At 37.3% G+C, this 12,000-nt stretch overlaps 1 long non-coding RNA gene across 1 annotated transcript; it reads right to left on the reverse strand.

Annotated features, from left to right (window-relative positions):
- Positions 1–7,782: 7,782 nt before the first annotated feature.
- On the reverse strand, positions 7,783–11,772 carry LOC127843043 (uncharacterized). The gene is made up of 4 exons (XR_008032061.1): positions 11,121–11,772; positions 10,221–10,321; positions 9,886–9,993; positions 7,783–8,057 (listed from the first exon to the last, which is right to left on the reverse strand). It is a non-coding gene; the product is annotated as an uncharacterized LOC127843043 (long non-coding RNA).
- Positions 11,773–12,000: the final 228 nt, after the last annotated feature.

Consider the following 12,000-nt stretch of genomic DNA (forward strand, 5'->3'; position numbering starts at 1 on the left):
TCGATCTGACCTCTGGGTCAAAAGTAATGGGGGTTGGGGTGGGGCTGGGTCAGAGATTTTCTTGGAACCGCGATTCGAAAAAGGCTCATAACTACTGTGTCCCTTCAGATATTGCTTTCATATTTAGTATGCATGTGTATTTGGACAACACCTTTCCATGTGCATGAAAATGTTGACCCCTGTGACCCTGAACTTGAGGTCAGCATTCATGTTCAGAAATCTGCGACCATGATTCCAAAAAGACTCATAACTTATGTGGGACCCTTCAGATATTGCTTTCATATTTAGTATGCATGTGTATCCGGACAACACCTTTCCATGCGCATACACATTTTGACCACTGTGACCTTGACCTTGAACTTGAGGTCAGCGTTCAGGCTTTGAAATCTGAGACTGCAATTGGAAAAAGGCTCATAACTTCTGATATTACTTTCATATTTGGTACGCATGTGTATCTGGACAACACCTTTCCATGCGCATACAATTTTTGAACTTAGGGTCCGCGTTCAGGTTTCGAAATCTGCAAATGTAATTAAAAAAAGCTCATAACGTCTGTGTCCCTTCAGACATTGCTTTCATATTTGGTACTCATGTGTATCTGGACAAGACCTTTCAATGTGCATATTTTTTTTTACCCCTGTGACCTTGACCTTAGGGTCCGCGTTTAGATTTTGGAAATCTATTATGTGGTTATCTCCGCCATCTGTCCGTCCGTCCGTCCTGGCCACATTCTCCTCCTACACTATTAGCACTAGAACCTTGAAACTTACACACATGGAAGCCAGTGCTCCAGCTAGGATTTGAAAAGGGCAGGGGGGCTTTTTTGTCAAAAGGGCACTTTTGACGCGCAGTATATTGTCAAAAGGGCACTTTCGACGCGCAGTATTTTGTGAAAAGGGCACGTTCGAGCGCGTGGGTGTTTCTGGAATGCTTCCTATTGCATGTTAATTTATATGTTATAAATAATTGTATTATTCCCATTATTATTAAACCATTCAAATATAATGTCTACAATGAGGATTAAAATAATACAATGAAATAAGAGATTAATGAATTATCATATGTAAAAAAAAAAAAAAAAAAATTTTTTTTTTTTTAATTTTTTTTTTTTGAGAGGGGGGGGGGGGCAGGGCGGGTGTTCGGGGGGGGGGGCAGGGCGGAGGTTCGGGAGGGCAAGGCGCGGCGCCCTTCGATTTAGGCCTAGCTGGAGCACTGTGGAAGCCATGAGCATATGTGTGACAGTGCACTATTTGGAATTTTGATGTGACCCCTGGGTCAAAAGTTATGGGAGTTGGGGTGGGGCCGGGTCAGAGATTTTCACTCATTTGTTTAGGTTATTTTACATTCACTTCTTCATTTCCACATCGATTTACTTCAAATTGATACTGAACATCTCTTATGAAAATACCGTCAATCTCAACTATGCATGGCCCCATTACCAACCCTGGTGCACCCCTATGTCAAACATGCGGCGTGGGGATAGGCGTCGGCCACTGCCGTGCCATTTCTAGTTAGTTATAAAATTGTCATGTCACCACATTGTCAAGCTGATGGGAAATGATCATGTCTCCACATTATATTCTTATATGCCCAGCTGTCGGTAAATGACATAGTATTTCCATTATGTCAAGTAACTATGCAAATGGTCATGTCTTCCTATAATGTCAAGTTGATAGTAAATCAGCTTGTCACTGCAATTGTCAGATTGCTAGAAATGGACATGTCTGATCATAATGTCAAGGCCAAGGGTAATAAAAATGTCCTGTTTGAATGTTCAGTTGTTATCCCCTGCCAAAGGCGGAGGAATATAGACTTGGCCTTGTCCGTCTGTCAGTATATCTGTCAGTCCGTCAGTCTTTAAGTCCGTCTGTCACAAAACTTTTTAGGGCTATATCAGAACCTATGTAAGATATTACCATGAAACTTCATGGGTCTATAGATATCAATTAGGACAAGTGCCATGCTCAAGAACCATAACCCTGCACTTTCTTTAATAAAGTTGTTATCCTCTTTTGTATGATGAAACTTTTCAGAGCTATATCTCAGATACCTTGAAGATTTCAACATGAAAATTCATGGATGAATTCAAATAATTGAGGAGAAGTGCCACGCTAAAGAACCATAACCCTTCACTTTCTTAAATAAGAGTTATTGCTCTTTGTTGTTTTTGTATGCTGGAACTTTTCAGGGCGATATGCCAGATACGATACAACATTTCATCAAGAAACTGCATGGGTGTTATAGATATCAATGAGGAAAATTGCAATTTATAAAAACAATTACCCTACACTTAATTGCTACCTGTTCATTATTACCCTGCACTTAATGATTATACTGTATATCAAGGGATTTGCACCGATCCATAAATAAAGTTTATCTGGCAAGGGATATCAATTCAATGAATTTGCTTGTTTATAAATGTTGTTTAAGCTGAAAGTCGGAAAAAAAACTCATAAATGTTGGATGCACTGGGTCAAAAAGCACATTACCTCATTGCCAGGCTTTCCACTCCAATCATTTTCAACTATGGTGCTCTGTCTGTGAAGTCCCCCTGGGCTGGTAGAATGCCTGGATGAAGTACAACTCCAGCTTCTGGAGGTCATCCTGTCCTGTTGTGACCAGCCAACTACAAGCCAACTAAGATCGCCTCATCTGCTAAAGTTGGGCAAAGGAGACCAAGGTGATGCATGGAAGCAGTGTAAAGGACCTGAAGCCCATGCCATCTTTGCGTGGAGAGCCATTGTGTTTGTCTGAGCATTGACAAGAAAAAGAAAGACCCTCCTATTAATCAATCAATTTATTTGCTACATTCATAATGAGCCCAGAAGTAACCAATATCTTTAGTCTTCAGTCATGATGGGTATTTTGACTGCGGGTCAACTTTCATAGGTGTGGGTTTATCATCGGCTTTCAAGGAGGCTCATGATAATGAAGGAACTTAATGTGGTTTTGCTTTTCCATGAAGTACCCCAAATGTAGACTATGGGATGATTGTTGAGATTTAATAGGCCATGAAAAGGGATATTGAGTGCCAAGAAAACCCATTAAATACTGAAGCTTGGTTGGCCATTTAACTTTGGTTGAATCATATGTCTGTTGTGGTATGGCCTATGCCCTTGATAGAGTTCACCTTTGGTGTAATTCTGAAAACTTGTGAACATTTGAAACATAAAAACGTTTTGTGTGTTGTTTGTTTAATGCAATTAATGATGTTTCTTTTGCTAACATTTAAGAACAATTAAGAAATTTTTTCTTCACCAGCAAGATTGTTAAGGTCACTAAGACAAAGTATTTTTAAATACTTTTGAAGCAGTATTACTTTGATATTATAAAACATTAGAAAATAAACCTGACTAGGGATTTTGAAACCAAATGTATAAATTATAATCTTTATTGTCAGATTATTATTCAAACATTTTCTTTCGAGCTCTGAATTAATTCTATATTAACTCTAATAAAAACAATTTGAAATGTGTTTTATTTGGGCAAAAAGGCTTTCTAAGTGCAACATATTCGCTCATCTATCATTTAAAATCCTTTTCAGCATATACATGATAAGCCTCTGAAAAGATTAATGTTTCAGAACATTCCATGATAAAACTGGAAATCTGAATGATATTATTATTAACTGATTGGATTTTTTCCAAAGCTTGGGAATTTTAATCCATAATAAGTCTCTAAATCCCAGACCAGTTGCTATAATTCCACTATAAATGGGTATTGATAACACTCAGCAGTTGGATTCAATTGATGTCTCAGAACTCATCTGCACTTGATAATTATTGTGCAGCCATTTTTCAGTAATATTTATGTTAACCCTTTACCACTTAGATACGTATTTTCACGCATGTGTAGTTCCTTTGATAGTTATATATTTATATTTAGACCTTTCTTACTAGATTCCAGTTTTAAAGGCTTCATTTCCAACCCTTAGATAACCTGCAAAAAACCTGAACAGACTGTGAGTTACTCGCAGGCTGCTGTAGTTTTATGCTGTTTGCACATAGCCATTTTCACTTTGCTTATAAGTGTGAAGATGTTATGGTATATTTTCATTTTCTCTTGTACCATTGCTTTACACACATTCATGGTATCACATGTTTATAATTACAATTTGCTGAATTGATTATTTTTATTCATGTTAAGTATGAAAATCATCCCAGATCGTATTTTCATTAGCAACTAAATTACTGTACAATTTATTGCAAGCATCTGCCAGATACAGCAAAATTGTATTCATTTTGTTCACATCTCTGATGTGCCTGAGTTCATTTATGCATTAACTTAACTCATTTCATCGTTAGGATACAGCATTTTTGCTTTAAAATCTGTTTTCGTTCCTGTTCTTGTTATCAACCTTGAAATCATAAACCAGAAGAAATCAGTGGGCTTTTCTGTAAGCTTGCCAACATTTACATTCCAGACCTGTATTAATCATTAACTTAACTCATTTCATCGTTAGGATACAGCATTTTTATGTCCCCCTTCGAAGAAGAGGGGGTATATATCTTTGCTCATGTCGGTCGGTCGGTCGGTCGGTAGGTCGGTCGGTCGGTCCGTCCACCAGGTGGTTTTCAGACGTTAACTCAAGAACGCTTGGGCCTAGAATCATGAAACTAAATGGGTAGATTGATCATGACTTGCAGATGACCCCTATTGATTTTGAGGTCACTAGGTCAAAGGTCAAGGTCACGGTGACCCGAAATAGTAAAATGGTTTCCGGATGATAAATCAAGAACGCATATGCCTAGGATCATGAAACTTCATGGGTAGATTGATCATGACTCGCAGATGACCCCTATTGATTTTGAGGTCACTAGGTCAAAGGTCAAGGTCACGGTGACCCGAAATAGTAAAATGGTTTTTGGATGATTACTTAACAACGCATACGCGGCCAACAGGGCGAACTTTGAACAATATAACTGAAGCAACTGGTCTGTAATCCTAAATCTATAATTATCAGTCCAATGAAACATCATCCTTTGATTAAAATAAAGTGGATCAGTAAAAGTATTATCAGAATATGAGATTTTTTTGTATATTTTGTATATTAAATATTGTGTTAATGTTTAATTTTGTTGATTTATATAAATATAAGCAGGATAGGGGAGGTAATACACTATTATATCTTTCTTATATACAGGGGAAACAAATGCAATAAGTTTAAATGTCATGTTTAATAAATAGAGGATATTTGTTCATGTCAGTGTGAGATCATTTGTTATTTTTTTCATTCCTTGACATATTTATGCACCCCTTCGAAGAAGAGGGGGTATATTGCTTTGCTCATGTCGGTCGGTAGGTCGGTCTGTTGGTCCGTCCACCAGGTGGTTTCCGGATGATACCTCAAGAACTCTTGGGCCTAGGATCATGAAACTTCATAGGTACATTGATCATGACTCGCAGATGACCCCTATTGATTTTGAGGTCACTAGGTCAAAGGTCAAGGTCACGGTCACCCGAAATAGTAAAATGGTTTTTGGATGATAACTCAAGAATGCATAAGCAGCCAACAGGGCAAACTCTGAACAGTATAACTTAAGCAACTGGTCTGTAATCCTAAATCTATAATTATAAGTCCAATGAAACATCATCCTTTGAGTAAAATAAAGTGGATCAGTAAAAATATTATCAGTGTATGAGATTTTTTGTATATTTTGTATATTAAATATTGTGTTAATGTTTAATTTTGTTGATTAATATAAATATAAGCAGGACAGGGGAGGTAATACAGTATTATATCTTTCTTATATACAGGGGAAACTAATGCAATAAGTTTAAATTTCATGTTTTATAAATAGAGGATATTTGTACATGTCAGTGTGAGATCATTTGTTATTTTTTATGATCACATTTTATTATTACTTTGACAAAACAACACTTACCTGAATACCACAATGGATTCCACCCAAACAATACCCCACGCTCCTACCAGAATCCCTTCCCCACCCCCCAACCTCACCCCCCCATTTTTTTTAAACATCTAATAAATTACCACACCCCACATTATACCCCCCTCTCACTCCCCCCTACCCCCCCACCCCCCCCTACTTCCCCACCCCCACCCCCCAAAAAAATATTTTTTTATTTAAACATCTTATAAATTACCACACCCCACATTATACCCCCCTCTCACCCCCAACCCCCCTATCCCCCACCCCCACCCCCCCCCCCACCCCTCCCCATTTTTTTTTTTTAAACATCTAAATAATTACCACACACCCCACATTATACCCCCCTCTCACCCCCCCACCCCCGCCCCCCACCCCCCCAATGTTTTTTTTGTGAATCTTATAAATTATCACACCCCACATTATACCCCCCTCTGACCCCCACCCCCCTACCCCCCACCCCCCCACCCCCCCAAAAAAATTTTTTTTTTTTAAACATCTGATAAATTTCAAACACCCCACATTATATCCCCTCTCACCCCCCAGCCCCTCTACCCACCCCCCCCCCATTTTTTTTTTAAACATCTTATAAATTACCACACCCCACATTATACCCCTCTCACCCCCTACCCCCCCCAATTTTTTAAACATCTTATAAATTACCACACCCCACATTATACCCCCCTCTCACCCCCCTACCTCCCTACCCCCCCACCCCCCCAAAAAAAAAATATATTTTTTTTAAACATTAATAAATTACCACACCCCACATTATACCCCCCTCTCACCCCCACCCCCCCACCCCCCACTCCCCACTCTTATAAATTACCACACCCCACATTATACCCCCCCTCTAACCTCCCACCCCCCTACCCCCCAGACCCCCCTACCCCCCAGACCCCCCCCAAAAAAAAAATTTTTTTTTTTCTAAGCATCTTAAAAATTACCACACCCCACATTATACCCCCTCTCACCCCCCACCCCCTTACCCCCCCCCCACCCCCTTACCCCCCCCCCCCAAAAAAAAATATTGTTTTTTTTAAACATCTTATAAATTACCACACCCCACATTATACCCCCTCTCACCCCCCCCCCCTACCCACCCCCCCCCAAACCCCCCAATTTTTTTTTTTTTTTTTTAACATTTTTAAACATCTGATAAATTACCACACCCCACATTATACCCTGCTCACACTCCCCCCTACCCCCCCCCGGACCCCCCTCCAAAAAAAAAATATATCCCCCTCTCACTCCCCCATTGATCATGACTGGCAGATGGCCCCTATTGATTTTCAGGTCACTAGGTCAAAGGTCAAGGTCACAGTGACTCGAAATAGTACAATGGTTTCCGGATGATAACTTACATTAGGTCAAAGGTCAAGGTCACAGTGACATAAAACGTATTCACACAATGGCTGCCACTACAACTGACAGCCCATATGGGGGGCATGCATGTTTTACAAACAGCCATTGTCTTATATATAGATACAATGTAAAAATATACAGATACGAATGTTTCATATACGCCTGTACGAAAATGTTTGGGCAGACTGCAACCAGATTATGTGCAGAATAAAATACACAAAATCTGCGTAGAATATGTGCAGAAAATATTTGGTGTCCATTTTAAATGAGTTGAACCAGATTTCTATTTATAGATTTTTTCAATATAAACAAAGAACGAATTCTGTACAGATTTTACGAATTATTTAAATTAAGCAGAATTTGTTCGAGGCAGAAAAAAATCTGGTAGAATTAAATCTGGGGAGAACCAAAATGTGAGAATAGAATTCTGTGCAGAATAAAATCTGTTTAATATTAAATTCTGTACAGAAAATTTTCTGTACAAAAAATGTATGCAGGAAGAAAAAGCAAAATAAACAGACCATCAATAAATAACATTTTTTTAATGAGATTATAAAATGTAAACAATAAAATGTACACAATGAAATATACTGACAGTACCAATATTTTTGTTGTTGTTGAATTGATCACATTATGACAGGGTAAAAATTAAACAATCTAACACCCCCTATTTTTAGTCTAAATTCCAAAATGATTTCATTTATTTCCTGGAGTAGTCTATTTGGAGTGTCACGGCCTTGTTGAAGGAGGTGTCATCTGGCACTGTTTTGCTGTGGTCTTTGCACCACATCCAGACATAACCTATCGGAAAAAAATAAATGTTTACACATTTACATATTTATATCATTCCTCAACAAGGGCACCGCATAACAGGTGCCAGCGCGCGGCTGCGGGTGCAGTTTTGAATAAATAAAAGCTTGTCAGATATATATTTTTTTTTTAGAGGCCACAGTGACCTTGACATTTGACCTAGTGACCCAAAAATGAGTGTGTGTGTAGAACTCATCAAGGTGCATCTACATATGAAGTTTCAAAGTTGTAGGTGGAAGCACTTTGATTTTAGAGCAAAATGTCATAGTTTAAGCACGTCGGAAAGGCTGACACCGGACGGCAAGCTGGCTATGACAATACCTCGGGTTTTCTCCGAAAACAGCCGAGCTAAAAAACTGATACATGGTGAAACCAATTTATTCTAATTACTCAGTTTCAAACAGTAATGCCATACCTGTATTAAAGACATCATACATCAAGTGCCAGCCCAACAAAATTCACTTATAGCACAAACATCAAATTGAATTTCAAACCATTGTTTGATTCTAGTATTAATTAGACCCAAAGTTAAAATGCGATCCCAATAGTTTTTTGGTATTTAGTAAATTTTACTTTGACCTTAATCCGACTTAAACTGCAAACAACTAAATTTTCTACGTTTGCATTATTGTTTGATTTTGTTGGATTATTGGCTGTTATCAACAGCATATCAACAATATGCCTGTCATATCATTAAGTTAACCAACTCAAAGTATCCTGGAATAGCTGGTTTACCAGGACCAAGTGCTTATACCAAACAGTGAAACTAATGTCAGTAAGTTGAGTAACAGACAACTGCACTACTTCATTCAGAGGAAGGGTGAGAATGGCTGTAAAAAGGATACAGCTAACACACAATTTGTGTCCAATACCTCCATCCAAGCTCAAGTTAACCTTTTTATGCTCCCCCCAAATTTATTTTGGTAGGAGCATATAGTCGCCGCTTCGTCTGTCCGTCCGTGTGTCCGTCCGTGCACAATTTTTGTCCGGGCTAGTTCTCAGCAACTAATGACCGGAATTCAATGAAACTTTATGAGAAGCTTCACTACCAAGAGGAGATGTGTATATTATCAGCGGGTTCTGGTCGGATGATTTTTCACAGAGTTATGGCCCTTTGAAATTTTCCATTAACTGTACATATAGTGCAATTCTTTTCCGGGCTATTTCTCAGCAACTAATGACCAGAATTCAATGAAACTTTATGGGAAGCTTCATTACCAAGAGGAGATGTGCATATTATCAGCGGGTTCTGGTCGGATGATTTTTCACAGAGTTATGGCCCTTTGAAATTTTCCATTAACTGTACATATAGTGCAATTCTTGTCCGGGCTATTTCTCAGCAACTAATGACGGAATTCAATGAAACTTTATGGGAAGTTTCACTACCAAGAGGAGATGTGTATATTATCAGCAGGTTCTGGCTGGATGATTTTTTAAAGAGTTATGGCCTTTTGAAATTTTCTATAAATATTTTTTTGTCCCCCTAACTACTGTGCCCTTAAGACGTTTCCTTTTATCTGAATATATAGTGCAATATTGTGACAAAAAAAACCTTTGGGGAGCATCACCCGTCTCCGACGGTTTCTTGTTTATTTTTAGTGACACATTTGGGCTCTGTATGCAATCCCTATCTTGGCCTCAATGCAAGGTCATCAATTGAGTCTAGGCAAACTTAAGTTATTGACCAGATACGCCCTACCCACATTTAATAATCTCATTTTTTATCTTCTTTGAAAACCTGGTCATGAATTTAAATAAAATTCCTACCACTGTTTCATTATGTTAAATACCTAGCAAAAAAAACCAAGACAAAATGTACCTTTGCAGGCAGAAATGATGACGGCATCAAGCACAGGCTTTATGTCATGCTTGTTCCCCGCCAGAACCTGACCTCTTGACCGTTCTTGTGTCTCCCTCGGATTTATGGCTGTTTAAAAATAAATGAAAGCACTTCATTCCACTTAACTAAAAAATATATTTTAAGACAGAAGTTGATCTAAATCAAAATCTGTGAACATTGCTAATCAAATGTTTAATTGAAGCATTTGTCAAAGTTATGTATGCTTTATGATGATACAATCAATGTTTATTTCTCCAAAAGACTAATAAAAAAAGACTTTTATGAAAAAACTTTTACTTTAATACCTTACATACCCGGAACTAAGTTTCACCATCAGGTAAAAGGCAGCACTGCAAAACTTGCGCAATCCAAATCTTTTTATTGTGGTTGGATAATGTTCCATCAGTTGAACCATCTGGAAAATTATAATCATTTATCTTTATTAACTTGCCTGCTAATGCAAATAAAATGAGGGTCAAAGGAAAATATTGAGTTTACCAGTACCTAAGACCCAAAGTAACTCAATTGATTTGTGCAGGTTGTCACTTGTGTTCAGAAGATTTCATTATAGCAATATAAGGAAGAATTACCTTGGTGTCTATGTTTTGTATGTATAGGAACCATTTCCTAACTTGGAGTATTACCATTAAAACAAATGTTGTTGTTTTTTTAAGATGAGCAAAAGTGCTATTATTTGAAAAAAATGTTCAGAACAAGTTTCATAAAGATTTGACATTAAATATTTCCACAACAGTGTTTACATGGTAAATGTTTGAGGCACAATGGATAAAAGGCAATCACAAAAGCTTACAATAAGATCAACCTTGTGCTCAGGTGATCTAAAAGCCTCCTTAAAAGATCTTATATATACATACATAGACTGACATGATATAGCTCACCATGAGCATTTAGTGCTAAAGTGACTTAAAAAAAAAGTTCTGCTCAATAACTTGAGTTTGGATGGCGATACTGCATATATCATTTGTATGCAGATTCATTGCTTACATACAGACCTAGCGTAGGAATTCATTTGGGGACCAGTCGTTTCAAGGTCAAGGTCATTGTTACAAAAACTAGGAAACTATGATTTATGCATTATAAGTTGAAAATGCACAACCAAAGTTTCAATTTTAAACAAATTTACAAACAAAGCCAAATACTGTCAACAGATTAAATACATATTTTGATGAAAGAAAAAGCAAATTTTAACATACCTCTGGTAATAATAATTCTTTCCTCATTGTCTTCTGCGCCCCATTTCATGGAACATTTTGATTTTCGCTTGAAAACTTCGAATGTCAAGTCTCTGAGATTTTGTCGCACACTTACAAGTGTACTATCCTTTTCAAAGTAGACTAAACCACATTTTTAAAGTAGACTAAACCAAACATCTTTAAAACCATATATATTACAACACTTTAATAATGTTATGTCTTAATTTCTTAATTGTTCCTATTTATAATGGTATTTTTATTTTTTGTCACAAAATTTGTTATGTTAAAGCACTGGCATTCAAATGAATATTTTCATAAAACGAGAGCCAAGTAAAGCAAATGTGCTGAAATAGGAGTAAATTTATCACACCTGACGCTGGTGTTTGGGTAAACTTGGGTAATTGGATCTCTCTCTATCTTGGAAATCATTGAAAATGTCACTGCTGACAAACAGCAGACAAAATGTCCAAGCAATTTTCAGTATTTTGGGACAATTTATCCAGCAATAAGCAAAGAATAAAAACTTTGTAAAAAAATTAAACCTTATTTCACTCCATTGTAGATTTTTCTTGAAGCCTGTTGGATTAAATTGTAACTTTCTATGTTCCTTATGGTATGAACAATAGGTACTGCTGTTTGTGTTTTTTTTGCTAATAATATGCTGTATTTTTTGGTCATTTTAACTATTGTATGAATTGAACATAACTGTTAGTTTTCGGTGAATAGAGAAATGTTTCCTGCAATAAACAATAAGAAACTGAAATCAGAAGTCCGTTTCTTAAATTTTACAAGTCCCATTTTGAAATGTTGAATCTAAATTTTTTCTAAGTCCAACATTCTGCCTCATTTTTCTACCAAGTACAGAAATTCTGCCTGGCTA

Source organism: Dreissena polymorpha, chromosome 8, assembly GCF_020536995.1.
Source record: "Dreissena polymorpha isolate Duluth1 chromosome 8, UMN_Dpol_1.0, whole genome shotgun sequence".
In the NCBI taxonomy this organism is placed as follows: domain Eukaryota; kingdom Metazoa; phylum Mollusca; class Bivalvia; order Myida; family Dreissenidae; genus Dreissena; species Dreissena polymorpha.